The 20024-nt window shown below is 37.0% G+C and overlaps 1 long non-coding RNA gene across 2 annotated transcripts in view; it reads right to left on the bottom strand.

Annotated features, from left to right (window-relative positions):
* Nucleotides 1-17658: 17658 nt before the first annotated feature.
* The window catches only part of LOC310910881, a 35152-nt gene continuing 32786 nt past the window's right edge, over nucleotides 17659-20024 (bottom strand). For both annotated transcript variants that reach the window (XR_014590419.1, XR_014590420.1), the window contains exon 4: nucleotides 17659-19720. This is a non-coding gene — a long non-coding RNA (uncharacterized lncRNA). The remainder of the gene's footprint in view (nucleotides 19721-20024) is intronic.

The raw sequence follows: 20024 nt of genomic DNA, 5'->3' as shown, positions 1-20024 counted from the left end.
ACAGTTTTTAGGTAACTTTTTTAGGAGGAATGTTAGTTGGTTTCCAAAATATGAGAAAGGAAGGAAAGAAGGCAGGAAGGAATGACTAGTTAAAATAGTTAAAGATTATAATTTTGCGTGCTCAATGACTTGAAATGTCTTGCATTTTAAAAGATGAATTATTGCTATGAGGTGATATTATTTTTCTTGCTTTAAAACTTTTTAAGATGAAGTCTTTTGCAGTAACCTAACATTTCAAGTGATTTTTGAATGGCAATTATTTATAAAAATCTCAGCCACTAAAAGTGGCATAGATTCACAAGGATGAAGAAGTACATTGCTGAATCCCACCACTATAATTTTAAGGATGCAATTTGTAAGAACAAGAAAGGAAAACAAGTACTTAGGAGTGGTTTTATCAATTTATAGTCCACACTGTTCAAGCACTTGAGTTCTAAAGAATGTATTTCCTCCAAGTCCTTTTGTGGCTGGATTAAATGAAGGAGTTTTAGCAGAGAGTTCCTGTTCAGATACAATGAAATCCCATGCTTCCTCTCTTTAGCTAAGAAACAGAGCAGAGTATCTATAGATAGCCAGGAGTGCCATGGTGGCCTGTACAACCCACTGTAAATCTTTGTGCCTCACTGTACCATAAGGGATGCAGATGAGATGTGAGAAATGGAAATTCTAAGCAAAAAATCAATTAAAGTAATAGGGTTGTTCTTTACTTCTTACTTGAGCAAAGTAAAAACTGCAGGAACTATTTCAACTTGCAATTGGCTTCAAGCTGGTAAGTCTTGATTAATGATACATTTTAGCAAAAGTTTTGGTTAGGATGATCCTTAAAATTACACTGCATTATTTCAGGAGTGATGACTGTGAAATCTTTATAATTGTTCCACATCCAGCCCACATAAAATCTGCAGATAGAGATAATATATTTTGACAGATAGCTAGAAAATGTGGACAAACTTGTGTCTCTAGTCTGAAGAAGATTTAATATGCTTGATAGGCTGTTGGTTTTATCCAGTTAAAATATTTAATCTAGTAAAAAAATTTACTTTTATCTGTAAACCTGGATCAACCAGCATTCTTGGACCAGGAATGCAGACAAGAGATTGCACCACGGCCATCAACTCTACAGGAAAGGTCCCAGAGAACCCAAAAAAAAGCACTGTGCCCCACCTGTGTAAAATGGATTCACCGCTTAGGACTCAAGAGGTCTCTTTCAGTGACTCATGATTAGGTGCAGGAAGGCAAAGAGAGGATGACTGAATCGAGAAGTTTTCTTTGCACAGCAAAAAGTGGGACATAGTTGCAATTACATTTGTCAGGTTGTGCCCAGCTGTACTGCAGAGTCCACAGGCAGTGGACTGCAGTTGAGCTTCCCACCAAAGAACAATACTGATTTAAGGTGTGTAAAGAAACAGTCAGGAAGTCAGGCAGAACGTGAATAGAAAAAGACTCAAAATGTGTGTTTCAATTTAAACAAGAAGGTAATGTATTCTTCATGAGACAAACCACAAGTTTTGACAAAATGTCTTTCTCAGACTGCCTTTCAAGGCAACAGTCATTCTGGTTACATGAAATTGCTCCTAAGTGAACGCCCAAATGTATGTTTATCATTTTAATTTAAAACCAGACTTCCTTGAAAATGAAAAGATAGTTTTACAGTTAGCTATTTTTTCTGACCAAACACTGGTAGTAAAGTTTTAAATAAGTTTTAAAGGAAAAAAGATAATAAAACAATTTGCTCAAAGTTTTGGTTGTAATGATTTTACTTTTGAAAGGTACATTTGAATTCTCTGCAAACAATCACTATTTATAAAGGCTTTATAAAAATTAATTGAAACTTTTTAGGGAAGGTGACTAACTGGCAAAGCAACTGCCTTAGGCATCCACAAAATGCAAAGACTATAGAACACAACCTGTCAGATGACTATCATGTCCAATACAATTCTAGTCAGAACTTTGCTGGAGAGCAGATATCTGAAATATCCAAAAATGTGCCAAAAAGCACATTATTCTGCTTTAGAGCTGCTGCAGTGGAAACTTTTAATTTAGTTTCTGTTTACAGCAAGGACTGTACAGAAACAGCTGGCATGTGTGTGAGTTTCTCTCCACAGGATGGATCTCTGATGCACAGGGCTGCTCAGAGAGAGGGAATCTCCTCTTATTGCAGACAATCAGTACTGAGGCCTTGGAGTACTTTTTGCTATGCAGCCCACTTTTCTGGGCTAAGTACCAAGTTTTGTCCCTTCACATTCAAGAAATACTCTGAAATTTTTTTCAATAAGAGAGAAAATAATGATACTTTTAAAGATCCTTTGGTATTTCTTTAATTAATAGCTTGTTCTCCATCGCCACAGTGATGTCATAACTAGATTTGTACTTAGCAAGCCTGTCCAAACTTCATAAAAATTCAATATGCTTTTATATTCTACTGATGTCTCCACACTATTTTACTAGGAAGCATGTATTTTCCAGTCATAGTTATTAAAAGAAATCTACCTATGGACCCAAAATCACGCAGAGGAGGGATTTTTGGTAGGCAGATTTCATTTTGGTTAAATGTATGAGTCAAGCCCATAGAAAGGAATAAATCCAATGCAATATTAGAATGAGAAATGAATGGGATACCTGAATTATTTAATATTTTTTTTTTATGTTGGCTTGACAGGGTTCATAGCTGCTACACTAGAAAAGTAAATCTCACCTGTTCCACAGGTTATTCAGAGAGGAGACATATTTTTGTTTATTTATGTTCATTACAGTGAGGCCGTCTTCTTTTAAATACTACTTGTACCTGGTTCAAAATTTTCAGAAGAAAAGGCTGAGAAGACATGTCAAGTGGAACAGAGGATTTTGCTGTGGATTTTACAGATGGAGAGAGATTTATGCAAAGTCTGCTATGTGTCTTCATACATCGCATTGTTATGATGCCTTTCAGCAACAGTACTGCAGAGACTAATTTCATCCTATTTCCAATGTATTCAAAGGCCCAGTTAAATATATTTGATCTGATGAAAGTATACTGTGTGCAAGGAATCTTCTCTGGAGTATGGCCTGCAAACAATTACCAAAGGAAAGTCTAGCCATATCCAATTTGCCTCAGGGATGATGACTCTTACAAACACGCTGAGTAAGCATTGTATCCAAGATATTGAAACATGGATTCAGATCATGCCATGTTGCTTTTACAAAGCTAATTTTTAATGTTTAAACAAGACTCTAAAACAAAAGACTTCCCTTTTGTGTTGAGTTTCCTCAAAGGAATACAAATTCTGAATAAGAGTATACATAGCTGGGACATCCATGCGTAATTGAAAGCTGCATGAAACTAATGACACCCATGTGACTAATCTTCAGTTAAAGTTATGAACACTGTAAAATAATTCAGCAAACCTGTAGACACACAGGATGCCCCTTTATTGAATGTACAGATTACATTCCTTGGCCCTAGAACTAAAGAAGTGGCTATTTCATTCCTATGTATTTTATCCTGCTGAGAGATAAATAGAAAACTACAGCATGCAAGAATAATAAATCTATTGGTGAAAATAAATCAGATGTTCTAAAGCAGTTATGTTCATTATTGGTTTGAACAAAAGCTGTCTGGAGGTCCTACATCCAGTTGAGTTCTGCCAAATAACACCAATCATAAAACTTAACACCTATGGCTTCCAGGTTATTTTCATTTATGTTTCTATAATAAACTGCAACCACCTAAGATGGAGACTCTAGTGCACACCCTCAGAAGATGACAATCACAGACAACCATAGCTGGGTATTAATCCTGGCTCCATGCACTTTGTTCATCTGTTCTTATACGCCTACCAAGTGACTGAACATTAGCAAGAGCCACCACTTCACAACATGAGCTAGTAAAATTGTCAGACTTCTTTCAAAGTTATTTCAGCCATAAAGATTTCCTGAAGTGGCACATATTTTTAAAATCCTTTGGGTGAGCTCTAAATACATCTGACGGAACAGGTCAGTACAAGACAGCACTCCTAAGCAGAGCACAGTGCTGGGAGGGTGCATGTACATACTTGGTACAGCTTCAGCTCCCCACCTTGTATGCCTCAGGTTCTTCAGAGCACATGTCTTGGTCATAATTGGAGAATCTAGTGTGACAAGCATCACTTCATAAATTTAATTGTATCACTCCCTTGACAGAAGCATCCAACTGAGAATACAGGATCTTTGTAGTAGATTCAGTACTGTAGTACTGAATTCAGTGGTGAAGTCCTTTAGACCAAAAGTGGAATCTATATCTACACATCTTTTCTTTTTCTGAAGGTTAATTTTGCCCATATAAACATTACCACATGATGTGGTGATTTTTTTTTTATTATGTAATTATTTATTTTGGTTTTACACATTTTTACTTGATATTTAAATACACTTCAGAGCAATATTGTGAATTAAAAAAAATTCTTGTAATTGGTACAACTTGCACTTAAAATTTGTATTTTTTTTAAGCTAGGACTGATGGGAAACAAAACAGAATAATCTGAAACCACTGGAAATCATGCAAGATAGGAAGAATGAGGAACTGTTGAATTGGTTGAGACTGAATGAAGCTTTACTCACCCCTTGGACTAAACTTTTTTTTTCCTGTTTTTTTTTTTTTTTTTCATCTGTACCTATTTCTGGGACACTAGAAGATGAAAACATCAGAAACCTCTTTTCATTACAACATGAGCTGTTTTTCATTTCCTTATGAAAGCGTAACCTGGAAAGAGCAGCTCACTGCCTAAAGCAATATTTTGAGTCAAAGAAATTAATTCAGAGAAAAAAGATGTTTCTCATGATAAATGCAGCCACTAAGGACACAATCTTTGCTAAAAGCACCTGAAAATTGTGTTTAAGTGCAATGAGGCAGTCACTCCCTGGTGGTGAAGTAGGGGTAGCACACTCAGCCGGTATTGATTCCTTTGCTGGACCTACTTGACACGGTTTAATCGAGGAGGGGATTTATCACACTGTAAATGACTCCTGGAAATATCTCTTGGGATTACAGAGTGTGTGATTTTTCCAGCAATGTTTTTCAAAATTGGTCTTCTAGTTTTGAATTGCATGGATATATCCATTTCTATTTTGCAAAAGAGAAGCTGAAGTGAATAACTAAAGATAAAAAATATTGTCACCTCAATATTTTTGCTAGCCATCTGCTAAAGGTACAGGTTAGAATTTTGGGATGATTTTTTATTCGAATCAAATTTCAGGCATTGTTCCTGTTTTTGTTTCTTTGAAAATGTGTGTCCAAGTACTCTGGAAATCATAAACAAAGAACATTCTCATTGGTCACCACAAAATCATCAAAAATATATGTCCCGTTCTAATTGCAGGGGAAGCAGTCTTGATCTCAGATGTTTCATGTGGTAACTGTTGGCAAATGGGAATGTTTAATGGTAAGCATAGTATATTTATTCCAAGTCACTTGCTTAAGTATAATGTGTTCTGTGCATATAAGTCCTAAAGTAAATTTCCAGCACCAAGCTGTTTTAGTGTATAATTTAAATGTATTTCCAGTAAATACTATTTTTGTCTTGCAAATAGAGTCAATGTTTTCCTTCCTGTGTTAAAATCTTACATTATCTTTGATTTTTTATATTATTTGGCTAAGGCTGCAAAATCTAACAGACAAGTAAGAGACATTTTCTATGTTTAAACAGCATATAGGAGTCAAATTCCTCAGAGAAATCCAGATCTTCCCTGAATAAATGCTCTTGTTTTTTCAAATGTGTGTCATAATGTCTCACTAGTATAGTTAATTGTTTAGGGGTTTGGGGGTTTTGGGCTATATTATTATTTTGAATATGCCAAGTTATTCACTTGTAAAATGGAGAATTACTGTCATCCTTATGAGTTCGGGTATTTGAAAAGTTTAAGCAATTGCTGCATGATATAATCTATATCTAAACTAGAATCTGCATGTTACATTGGAAGGAAAAAATCAAATTGCTAACTATTTTGAAAAAAACAGCATGCTAAAAATGCTACCAAAATTTTGTTATAGATACACATTGAAATATCTGATAGATATTTTTCAAATTGAGTGTCAATTACTTGAATGCAGAGTACCATTAAAATTTTTTGCATATTCATCCAAGTTGTTCCATGGAAATGAGTAAATGCACCTCATGGAGCTGATTATTGTCATTCACTATGTACCAATGTTAAGATGGTCAAAACCATCTGGACCAACTTTATGGCAGGACTTCCCTTGACTTCAGTGGGATGAAAATTTCTCCCTATCTCTATATATAACCTACAGGTAGTGACTTGACATCTGCTCCAAAATAAAACTAGCAAGCTAAAAGCTGCAGCCCCAAACCATGGGCAGAATGAAAGATGAATAATATTGTGTCTTTTTCAGATAAACCTGGAGAGGAAGTTTATGAACACAGAATTTTTTTTCTAGACTAGCTTTTAAGCAACATATTGAGGTTAAGACCCCTTTATTTTCAAAGACTAACCACCAGATCTTTATTTGCTCCCACCAATAAAGATATTCACTGCTACCTCTGTATAAGTGCTCGTAGATTCTTTTCCTGATGTGGTCTGCTGGAATATTGGTTTGTATTTATTTAGAGGAAAGAGTGCTGGACGCTGAATCACCCAAAATTTCCCTTAGCAACAGAGTGTTCAATGGAAGTCTTTCACCTGTATCCTCATGTATCTCCATTAGAGCTCTCTTAACTTCTTTTCACCATTTCATGAAGATCCAGGGAGTAAAGTGAAACGTTGCTGATACAGACACAACTGACCTTTGTAAGTGCAAAGCAGCTGCTGTGAAAAGATGAACTTTACTTTCCATTAACTTCTCTGGAGGAGTGGGGGATATGCAAAGCATTCACTACACACTGAGACCGAACCCTAACTTCTCTTTAACCTTTCACTTTTTCCTAACAATCTTTCAGGAGATGATAAAACAAGCTGAGAGACAGAGTCTAATAATCACATAAAGTTACATGGAATTTCCTCTTGGACAACCGCAAGGTTCCACTATCCAGGGACCTAGCTGTATTTATGGAATGCAGGAAACCTATATCTCCTTTCCTTTAGGCTTTAAAAATAAACAGTCTTACATAAAAATACACAACTGCCACACTCACACTATTTTAAGGCACCTTACCTTGTGGTGTCTTGCAGCTAAAGACATTAGTGATGAGGAAGGGAGCCTTCTGTTACCCTTAATGTACCTCCTCAGGCACTGTCACTTATGGAGCACAGAATTCTGTATGCATGAAGTGCTGAGTGCTGGACTATGAGACTTCTGGAAATATACAGTGGTTGACTGATCATTTCGCAGATTTATTTCATATAAGAAATTTAAAAACTACTAAACCTTTTCAGTAACTCATATAGCTTTCAGTAAGCTCATACACTTTTTAAAAATAAATCAAAGATATCTGAATTAATTCTGGTACAGGTTAGAAATTACCAGTCAAGACACATGAAATATACAATTTCTGTGGAAAAACCAAAAATTTAAGAGGATTCTACAAGTCTTCCTTTTCTAGAGGTGAAATGTCTCTAAGGGACTCCTTACTCAATTTTTTTCAGGAGTCAAGAGGTAAAGAGATCATATCAGGACAATTTTGTTAGCATCTGTGAGTGGGAACTAAAATAGGCCTAACTTCATGAACACACATTCCAAACAGTCTGAGTTTCAAATATCAGACATAAATAATGGACTACTAGAAACCAAGCTAAAGCTGATTATTATTCCAAAATCCTATTTGATTACTTGATCATGAGAATTGAAAACTGTTCACTGACAATATAAAAATGGTTAATATTAAAGCACATCTACAAGTTATTTAAATCATGACAGTTAACAGTTTGCAAAAAACCCCCACTATTACTCCAGATTTCAAAGAGGTGTGATATAAGGGTGGTCTTACAGTTACATATTCATTATTTCATTTGAGGCCTCTTCTGAGACTGCCAGTTACTATTAACCATAATAAATGCTTCCAATAATACTAATAAGGGTATCTGTGTTCATTAGGAGATAGATGATAATTACCTTGCAGTTTAATGGTTTGCTAAACAGTGAAATACCACAATACTAAATATTTTGTATCCAAACAGATGCCTACCTAAAAAGGTTAAAGTCCATTTACAGTTCTTAGAATAATTCCAATGCATTCAATGGTGCACTGTCTCACGATGCCTTGAATGAAACATCTAAAGCTAACAGTAAAACTGCAGCAACGAACTTGGGTTTTATTTCTTTCTTGACATTTACAGAAAACAATGTCCTCATAGTTCAGGAACACAAAGGAAAACCAAAGACTAAATTCAGGGTGCAGTTTTAGCACCACCCTGACCACTATGTGGTTCTTTCAAAACCTTTAACTCACAGGAGGTCACATTATCCTGGGTAAGATTGAGCTTCCAAGAGGTAAGCAAGAATTTTTGACATTCATTGAAAACTATGGTGACTTTTCCAAAACCAAATACCATTACTTGGTATTCTTAAGCCAAAATAGTAAACATGAAATATCATGACAGACCTGGGAATGATGGATAATGTGCCTTCAACTCCCATGGCAATGAGGAAGGCCACATCTACATTACCTACTCCTTCCAATAACAGGGTGGGGAGGTACCGCAACAGGACTGCTTTACTGGTTTTCCTAGGAACATTCTTTCACTACATGTACACTGTATTTTCTCCTGCTGGCCACCACCAGCTGACTTTCTCTCAAGTCATGAACCACGGAGTTTTAATCTAGATCTGAAACAAAACCTGCCCAGAATTTGAATAGGGATGGTCTCACTGTTTGGCCCTTTCCATAGAGGTATATGCCTTTTTCTGTATACGTAACTTTTTTTTGCTAAGTATTTTAACTGAGGGAGCACACAGGAAGATACATTCCATATCCCAAACAGTCTACAGTAAACCTTTATGTAAGTTGCAATGAGTCCACATGCAAGGAATCATAATGGAAAGATGTGAGGTGGAGCATAAGAATATACTCAGAGTATAAAACATCCCTTCGCTGCTCACAATGGTCCTTGGCTTCTCCTAAGATCCTAATAATCACGTTTCTGTAGTATTCTACCCATTTTTGCTGCTCTCTGTTTCCCACCCTCTCTTTTCTATGATTTTGTGCAAAACAAAATTATTAGTTCTATTCATATTTTGACTGTAGATTAACTATTTTTTATTGCTTGACAGAAAGAGTAAATAAAAAGGAATCAAATTATTCTTTTTTGCTTCATCACAAAGACATTCCAAAATACTTTTTAAGGGCAGTATATTAAAGACAATAACAGATTAAGTTGATGGAGTCACAGTTCCTCTATAATATTCTTTATGCTTGCATACAGTGTCAAATATAACAAGGACAGTGTCTAATATCTTGAAAAAGAGCCATTGTGATAAGGAAGACAAGTAAATTTATCAAACATACTTACTCTATTTTGCCATTTCTTGATATTTCTACACTTACAGTCTTTAAATCCTGGAGCTGAATACTCACCTGTAAAAGAAGTTTTTCATTCTCTGGCTGTAAAAACAAATAAAATGCACTAAAACCATGGCTAATCTATTTGGTATGTTTTGAAAAGTATTCTTGTTTTAGTTCCTCAGTCATGGTTAGAGAAGTGTCCTTTCAGCTTAAACTTTCCCCTCTAACCAGATGTGCAAACATGCCCCTTAGAAAGCAAAATTGCTGGAATGGAAAGGGAGAAGTTTGAAACCCATCAGTTTTCAGTACCTTGTCACTTCCCCTGCAATGTCATACATTTGGGGATGCATATGTGTATACAGTCTGTGTATTCAGTAAACCCCCATTCTCCCACCTTACTGAAATTCCCTTTTCACCAAAGTCTCCAGAACAAATCACTTGCTCAGTTGTTTATCATTTGTCCAAACTTCTTTGCAGTTCCTGCAATAATTTAAGAATTTATCATTATTTTTGAGCACACACACAATACTTTCACATTAATACACAGGTAGATGGGGTTTTTTTCCCCAACTTTTTTCAAGGCAGGAAGCCACTTAGTATCTTACTTTTTGAGCTGCATGAACAAAGCTGAGCAACATAGTCTTTTTTCTATTATGTTTTTAATATAAATATCTCACAATTATTTAGTGGCTTTTTATCAGCAAAAACAAAGTAAAATGAAAGACTAAAATTGTTACTGCCTACAGTCAGTGTTTCTGATTCATAATAAACTTAATAATTTTGCTTCATCTGAGCATTAAGTGCATTTAACTCTGCAAAATAATCCATTACCTGTAACATGATTATGTAGAATGAGGATAATAAGAAAACATGCTGCACTTCCATTATGTAATAACTCAAGCCTGTTCATAATATGGGAATGGACTCTGGACTCATACAGATGCTCCAATTCTCTTCTTTTTCCAATATTGCCTTGAAGTTGTTAAAATAAATATAGAAATTCAATAATGCCATATAAAGGACTACTTTGGTATCAAAACAAAAGATAAGGATTAGATGTCTTATTTCAAAGCTCTAAAATCAGTGGGAATTTGGGCACTGGAATGGAAGCTTCTACCCTCTAGGAAAGATAGTTTCAGTGATGGCAGAATAAGTTAAAATAATGAATTTTCAAAGTCAATATATTTTAAATGTAATCTAAATGTCTTCTGTGTATTATAAAAGTCCCTTTTATCAGGGTTCCTTGAAGTTAAACTAATATCATTGAAGCAGAGACAAATGCTGGAGGACATTTAGCAAGGGAATTGTGCAGAAACTAAAAGGTGGTTCACTGAAACCTGTAATTGTTTTCCTGTCCTTCCTATCTGAGCAACACCAACAATGGGCAAGTTCAAAATAGATCTCTTCTGTCTGCAGATTCCATCTCCCCAAATATTGAAGTCAAACAGCACCTCTGGACTGCACAAGACCTTCAGATTTGGTCTGCCTTTGACCACTAGTCTCTGATCTCCTCTGAAATGAGAAACTAGGATGCAAATCAGTTCAGCAAGGTATTATCCTTCCCACATTATTGTCATCTGAAGTGACAGCGAACTTGACTTAGCTCATGTATCATTAAAAACTTTTATTATCTCCATGCTATGTTAACTTTTGACTGTGCTACTGAAGGTAGAAGCACTACCTTCCCCTAAGAAACATCAAGCAATGACCCTTTGCAGTCTAAAATCCTCAGAATTCATACAGCAACCTTAAAAAACTAGGAAATCTACTACATAAATCACAAACCCAGGACATAGAGATCCAGTAAAATCCAAGGGTTGCAAATTTATTGCAAGGCTGATAAAGGACTATTCACAGATGCCATTTCTATGCTGCACATTCCCCTGATTTCAGTTAGGTTATCTCGTGAGGGCAAGAAGATTTAATAGGATTCTCTAATTAGTGATTTATTAAATTAATATAGTTTGTAACTTTATATAATCATTATTAGTGCTAACACTTTTAATATTTCAAAAGCTTTTTATCAATTACTTTTATCAGCTAAATGACTGAAGCAAACCAGATGCGCATATATAAAGTGTTATAAAACAAAGTTTATAAGTTACCTCAGCAGCTTAAACTATGTCTGTGCAGCCCATTAGCCTCAGCTGTTTCATAGAAAAGTCCAAAATATATGTTATCATAATGTACGATACATAAAATCACCCAAGAGTAAGCAGAGGTGTACAAAAGATGCAAATGGCAGGATCACTTACTAGCAGGAAGCAGGTACATCTTTCAGCAAGACTGCAGTTCCAGGCATATAAATTGGGTACCATGTTAACTGGTGTTTTGCAGTATCTAGGAGCTTTGCTATGGCCTCTCTCTTAACCACTAAAATCCACAGACATTCTCTGCTAGAGAGAAATTATAGACACAGCATACTCTTCTGGTGAGGAGCTTCAGGACAGTGTACAGGTAAAATCCCTCATTACTTGAAAGAAATCTCTTAATAAAATCATAATTTTCTTACTAGAATTTGCAAGATGAAATTATGTATGCTGTTAAAAAGAAACTGTCATGGCAGGTAAAATGTGCAAAGTAAATATTTTTCCTATATTAGCTACTTTAACAAAGTCAGTGACTTCTCCCTACAGATCTAGATTAATTTTTACCAGTAGAGAGTTATGGTGACAGCAACAATTTTGTTACTTGTCTCAGAACAAGAGTACAGGATTTATTTACAGAAATTATCATCTAATTAAACAAATGAACGCATTTCTCTATTTCATCATGGAACATACCTTGTAAAGTTTCTCTGGTGATCAGGGTATCCTTTTTGAAAATGAACATTTTTGCTTGCAGAAGAGAAATTAGTGTAAATTGCTAGGAGGATTCTAGAATAAAAGCATATTTTCTGTTCTGCTGACCTAAACTTTAATAGTCATGCAAACCACCTGTACATGAATGAGATGACTAGAAGGAAAAGTAAACCCACCAACAATCTCAGGGCAAACTTCATTGTCTCAAACTATCTTAATTGAAGATGCAGAACTGAGAGATGCCAGCCTCAAATAACTGAAGCATGCGGCCTCATCTTGAATACTGTCTGCAGTTTTGGTCACAACAATAAAAGAAAAATATTAAACAGAGCATCCAAAGAAGGGACACAAAGATGGTGAAGAGCATTGGGGAGAAGTTGTGTGACGAGTGACTGAGGTCAATTGGCCTGTTCAGTCTGGAGAAGAGGAGAACAAGGGGAGGCCTCATCACAATCTACAGTTTCCTTATAAGGGGAAGAGGAGGGGCAGGCACCAATCTCTTCACTATTGACAGGACCCAAGGGAATGGCCTGAAGTTTTGATGGCGTGGTTTAAGCTGGGTATTAGGAAAATGTTGTTCAGCCAGAGGGTTGTTGGGCACTGGAACAGGCTCCCCAGGGAAGAGGTCACAGCACCAGTCTGACAGAGTTCAAGGAGTGTTTGGACAATGCTTAGGCACATGGTGTGACTCTCGGGCTATCCTGTGAATTGGACGCAATGGTCCTTACAGGTGCCTTCCAACTCAGCATACTCTGTGATTCAGTGATTTATCGTCAGTGATTGGAAGGCAATACTTTTTCCAAAACAGAATCACAAGACTCAATACTCATATAATGTCATAACAACACCACTAATTCAAACATTTCTTGTGGAATATATTCAGGTCATATATATTACTGCAGAGCACTCAAAATACTCAGGAGGTCAGGCACAAGCAGCATTAGCTGGTTCAGAGTGATTTGATTTGCCTGCGACCACAGCATCATTGACACACTCCTCACAGCCCCAGCCAAAGGCAGCAGGCAATCCACCTGCTCAGTCCTCAACACGATGAACAGGAGTCACCCACAGCTCAAGAATTAATAAGACTAAATAAATATTTGTACAGAATGTTCTTACACATAAAACAGGCAGATATGGGTCCCTGTTGAAATCAGTGACTCATCTGGATTTCTAATTTGCTGTGAAATATTCTTGGATAATATCACATAGTCAGAAAAGAAATGATAGATGGCAGCACATGTACTTCTCTGTAAATATGAATCAGGAAACCAGGACATAGTTGAGGAATTTTTTGGCTAGCAAATCCAAATTGAAAGAGAAGGAAAGACAGAGGTCATGGTTCTTTCCTTGGTTAAAAAATAAGTAAACAAATAAATAAATGGCTAGTATTAGGAAAAAATTATTCCGTGGTTACTGTCATACAGAGGTTGTCCTCATAAATGTTGTCCATTCATGTTCTGCATTTTTCATGAAGAGGGATGGATGACTTCATAAAGTCTCAGCTTTACTTCTTGAGTTCTTCAATTTCATTGCACCGCACTGCCAAAAGGTCACCACAAATGAAATGAAGGACCCAAGCCACTCACCAGCATTTGTCTTATTACATGGCAGAATCCATATCCCCAAGCTGAATCCCTGCATGGAGCTGTGGAAGAAACGGGTGCCTCCAGGTGGCACAGTTGAAGCCTTTGTGCTGGGAAGGGTCACTGTGTGGTAACCAGTCCCCCTGTCCCATGTACTTGGAATGTATTCCTGCACTGACAGAACCAACAGGGCTCCACACAGGATGTAGCCACTGGAAATTCTGTATTGGTGGAAACTTAACTGTTGAGGAAGTTTGTTGTCCTATAATTCTAAGCAGCAGTTGCTTGATAGTTTTGCGACTAAAAGAGGGACCTTACTGCTAAATTTACTTTACATTTATTTTAATTAAACTCACTTTAATTAAAATTACTTTAAATTAATTTACATTTTAATAATGTCTTTGTGAGCTCCTGGTTAAATTTTCAGCCTTTTGGCCTTCAAATAATTTATTAATATCAGTGTTGCCAACATAATCCTTCTGGAACTAGTGAATTATACATTATAAGTAAATTCAATTAAACTAAAGCTCCTTTATACCTAACAAGAAATAGCCAAATTCTTGAAGAACTGACTGACAGTCAGTGGGACCATGTGTATATTTTGTTTCACACAATCTACCTTGGCTTCCAAGAAAAGACAAACTACATGCTAAGAAATCCCTTACTTACATTAGTGATAGAGAAAGGAATGGCAGTGCATTCCTGTAAGCAGTAATGTGTGAATTTTCTATTCAACATACCAACAGTGGGCTATTTATTCAACTTATGTGCATAATTAGTAGTAAAATTACAGGGGTTTTTTCTTTTAGCATACAGTAGTTATTCTTTATGGGTCTGGATTCTGAACAAAAATATTTCCTTTAGACTCTGAGTAATGCTTTCTTCAGGTGAGCTCTGGCAAATGCCATTAAAAAATATAAATCTGGAAACCTAGGAAGTATAGAAAGCGGAAGGAAATTACTTCAGCTTGGCATGAGGTACAATATTACTTTCTTTAAATAAAATGTATCCTCTGTCCTTAGGAACCCCTTACAGGTTAATTTAACATTTCACTATACTTTTTCACTTGCCCTTGGCTTGCCAGAAACACACCAGGCACTGATATTGCAGTATGTGGAGTTACAAAGATCTTATGTTTACATACACTATTTTTCACTTCTTTCTGAATACATGGTTGTTTGGCACCTTTGATTTATTCCTATTTTTTTTTTTTAATTTGCTAAAGAAAAATAGCACATAGTGGCATGTGCATTACTAACAAGACTGTAGGTAAATTTAGAAGGTATCATACACTTGCACCAAAACTGCAATTAAACTGGCCATATCACCATGTTTGCTACCTTTTTTTTTTTTTTTTCACTCAGCTATTCTTATCTAAGCAAGCAGAAAAACACAAATTTAGAAAAAAGCTGCATGCAAACTGAAGCCCTTGAAAGAGATGTACGGTTGACACGTGACATTCTTAAAAGTGCATTTTAATATATGATAGGAGCCACATCAATAAAAACTGTCAAAGATAATAGTACTGTTCATGCCATTACTATAACTCTGCTTAAAACAGAACATACAACTATGTGCTGCAGATATTTCAGAGGAGATTCTGAATAGGTATAGGTCCTTGTAAAATACTGTTAAATCTCTTTAATAAATTATCTAAACAAAAGACAAAATTATGCCCAGGAAAGTTCAAGAAACAAAGATACAAAGACTAAATAGTTGCTAAGTGCAAAGATAAGAGACTGCTTACAGGGAGTAACCTTCATGGTTTTCTCAACTTACTTTATGAGACCTGCATGTTTTAAAACACTGCCAAATAGAAGCACACAGCAATAGTAAAAGAAGGAACAGCCTCACAGAACAGGGACTGCGACCTGGAACATACACTGAAATGGTCATTTTACATAGCGTGACCATGGGGAAAGTCTTCTCATTACTCAAGTCTTCTCACGTGTACATTAGACATCCAAGCAGGGCCTGGCAGAATACAGAGTATTCCAGAGATACAGCTGTTAGCAGCTCTCAAGTCAAAGCTGTCTTATTTTTGCATAAATAGTCAAATATGCAGGGCTGCTTAGGTCAAAGAAGTTAAATTAATGTAACCAAATCTAAGTGATTAATATATAAGATGGTGCTATACACTGTACACAGGACTGAACTATGTGCATATTTCACAAAAACAATCATTTAATATGGCCAAGGGGTAAATGGAGGGCCTGGCACTCACATATCAATCTCAAAGAAATCTACACTTTTAAAAAATTTTTAGGTTCCTAATCTTCAAGTAAAATTATACCTAATTATTTATATAATTAGGCACCTCCTCTAGGAGCAATCTTTCAAACCTTAAACTTGGATAAGCTCAATTTCTCTGGACACTAAATAGTTTTTCCTGCTCAGTTGTTTTTCAGACATTGTTCCTTCCTTGAGTAAGAAGGTTTAAAATAATAGTCCTGTGAATATACAAAAATGTTTACACAGTATGAAAAAAAATAAACTACAAAATTAAAATAGATAAACTTTGATGAGCAATATGGATAATGTTTCATACTCATCAGTTCTAAAATGTCAAAGCTACCTTCTGCTGTCTTTCACTCAGAATCCTAATTAAAATTACACCTCAACATCATTTCTCAGCTAGAAAGCTCAATAGTAACTCCCTATTATGGTTGCTGTTCTTGGCTTGTTATCAAATCCTCACCACAGTCATAACAGCTAGAGATTAATCAACCTGCTTTTCCTCAGTTCATTAATTTAGCTACTTTGCTCATATAATCTGTCTGTGTGAAATCTGAAGGTCTTTTATTCCTATTGCAAAAGATCCTGTAATTTGATCATTAGTTCAGCATACATTAAGAGCAGGAGTCTTCACAGACTGTCCATAACAGAATGCTTCAATTATCACTTAGCTTCTGCTTCTTACAGTCTTACAGTCTTAGTGCCATTATTTTTTTCTTTCCTGATGAAATATTTGTCTCATATATTTGGACACTGAAAATACCTACCTTCTTTATTCTCCTCCTTGGCATCTATCTAAACACCTTTCTATCTTTCTGTCTCCTAGATTAGTATTATGTTTATCTCTAGATTTTTAAGTCAAATTTTCCCATCATTGCAGTTTATTGATATAGTGTGGGGGTGCTGGAATAGTATCATAAGTTTCTTAGTTGTAGGTTTGATGTGATTTGGACTTTAACCCTAGCCAGGTAAAGTTACTGTCTTGGAATGTGCTTATCAGAGGTTGATAAGAGTTGCCAAGACAACTCTAATCCTCTGCCCTGGGTTTCGATCTCCTATTGTGTTTTCCCCCATCCCATTGTACTTCTCCCCCACATGTCCACCATCCCCCAGACCCCAGACCTTCAGGAGAGGTGTCTGACAGGGATTGGTGAGTCTCACAGGGCCACATCCCAAATCCACCTGATTTGTTAATGTTGTGTATTGCATTTTGACCTTACCCACCTGGCTTTGTGTGATTGGTCTTGTAACCTGTATCCACCCCTGAGATTTTGGGGGAACAAAAACCCCCTGTAACCGAGGCCCGGGGTCACTCCCCAGAGGCTCAGGCCTGGAACCAGGGGCTGCCCCCTGAGTCACCCGAATAAAACCTTTTCTCCCTGAGCCTCCGGAGTGTCCCCTCTTTTAAACCACGGCCGAGACAGCTAAGGCAAAGGGGCTGCGGAGCCAAAAACCCACGCAAAGGTACTGTTGGACGTATCAGAGCTAGCAGGGTGGCTCAGCTGACGCTGAGCTGACCTGAGAGACAGATACGCGAAGCAACAATATAGAAAACAATAAAGTGAACAAGAAATAAAGTGAAAAAGGCAAGGTGAATGGTATTTGTGTATGCTTAAGTATATTTAATATTAACCATGCACTGAAATCAATGCCTTCTCCTTCTGTCTGGAGGTCCTTATAGCCTTGTTTTCTTATAAAGTTGGACAGTGAAAGAGAATTTTGCTTGAAAATTTCATCACTTTGCAGAGCAATTTCTGCCTATGAATATTCAGTATAATTAAAAGAAAAATCAGAATGTGTGGATGGTTAAAGAAGGAGATAGCAATCTTGATAAAACAAAGAACAGAGCATGTCTGTGACTTTGATAAGCAATGTATACCCAAAGGCCTTGTTTTCCCACTGTAAAGACAAGAAATTTTTCAAAAGTCAATGTTGATTATTCATTTCCAGTTACAAGAGAATACAGTGTCCAGGTAAAAAACAATTTACACCCCAAATTTCAATTCCCAAATTGGCTATTCAGCTGTAGCCTTGTAACCGCATTTCAGATTTTACATTCACTACATTTAGTCAGTGGTCTAACGGTCATAATAGACTACTGTGCAGTCCTGTGTGAGAAACCATATGCTTCCCCCGACAAATGCTCATCCAGTCCTAGATACTCAACATAAGATTTTTACATTATCAAATTCCAAGAAAGAAAATTTCATTTTTCAGTGTCAATACATAGTAACTGTGCTATGTGTCTTAGCACACTGGAGACTTTCATTTCTGGATGATAGCATATCCAGGATCTAACCTATGTAGTATATTCCTTGATTTTAGAAAAATAAGTCAATGCATATAGTAAGGTGATTAATCTTTCCATTAGTAACTTATTCCAGGCAGTAGTAAGAAATACCCATGTCTTTACCTTCACATTCCCCCTTGAATTTGTAAGCACATGATTTAATGACCTATTTCAATGTGTCATGGAATCTTACGTACCTGAGATCCATCAGGTGAAGCCAAAAATATCTTCTTAACTCAGGTTATAGTGATTATTATCTTCCAATACTGTGTCTCACCTTATCCTTCTGTATACAATGTCCAGCCCACAACTGGATAAACACACCCTATGATGGGTGAGCAACTGCCTCACAGGCTGGGCACAAAGGATTGTAGTGAATGGGGTCACATGAGTCTGATGACTGGTCACTAGTGGGGTTCTCAGGGCTCCATCCTCATCTCTGTGCTTGTCAATGTCTTCATAAATTACTTTATGCAGAACTCAAAGGTATATTAGGTAAACTTGATGATGACATTAAATTGGGAGGAGCTGTTGACTCCCTCAAAGGCAGGGAAGCCCTGGAGAAAAACCATGACAAGTCACTGGGCTGTGCAATCACCAACCACGTGAACTGCAACAAGGGAAAGCTTCTGATTCTGCACCTGGGATAGGCAATCCTGGATGTATGGACAGACTGGGGAATGAGAGGCTGGAAAGCAGTGCCACAGAAAGGGACCTTGGGGTCCTGGTCAATGGCAAGTTGGATATGAGAGCAGTGCCCTGGCAGCCATGAGGGCCAAGTGTGTCCTGGGGTTCATGGCCAGTCGGGCAAGGGAGGGGATTGTCCCCTCTGCTCTGCACTGGGGCAGCCTCACCTCGAGTGCTGAGGACAGTTCTGAGAGCCACAGTATGAAAAAGACATAAAATGTTAGAGAGCATCCAAAGGAGGGATACAAAGATAGAGAAGGGTCTAGACAGGAAGACATATGTGGAGCATCTGAGGCCACTTGGTTGTTCATCTAGGAGCAAACTGAGGGAAGACCTCATAGCTGTCTCCAGCTTTCTCATGAGGGGCAGCAGAGGGGCAGGCACTGGTCCCTTCTCTGACTGGTATGAAGCCATGTCAGGATGTTGGGGCAGGTCTAATATGGATGGATCAGAGCTACTATATGTGCACAGCAGACATACTCTGCAGGTGTGTAGACGATTCCTAGGTTGCATGTGAATTTGCTGAAGAGTCTCTCTGGGCCATGTCCCATGGCATTGCAGAAGCCATCAGTTAATGTCTTATGTTGTTTGGCAAGGCAAATACTTAGTCTTTGTGTATGGCTGCTGATCAAACCGGCCTTCTATTTCTCGGCATCTGATATAAGAGATCTTCAAGAAGAGATACAAGGACTTTCTCCAAGGTCATTCAGTCTGGAGTAAAACCAAAGAAAAAACAATTGCTACAATCCTATCTAAATGTGAAGAATAACAAATCTAATATCCTAAATGTTAAGGTATTTGCCAAGTTAGTTAATTCTCTTCCATGTTGCTCTTCCAGATCTTATTTTATGTCTACCTATATAGACAACTTCTTCCAACACATTTAAGAAGCCCTAAAAATGCAGGTGAGGCTACCAAAAGTGTGCTTTTGTAATTGTTGTAGCCTTCAGTTCACAGCTGGAGTCCTTTCTAACAAGTGAAATGAAAATCATCTCATTATAGCAACTTAAGTATG

The sequence above is a fragment of the Zosterops lateralis genome (assembly GCF_965231275.1).
Source record: "Zosterops lateralis genome assembly, chromosome: 6".
NCBI lineage: Eukaryota > Metazoa > Chordata > Aves > Passeriformes > Zosteropidae > Zosterops > Zosterops lateralis.
Note: the sequence above shows the minus strand (reverse complement) of the source record. Positions and strands in the feature narration are given on the sequence as shown.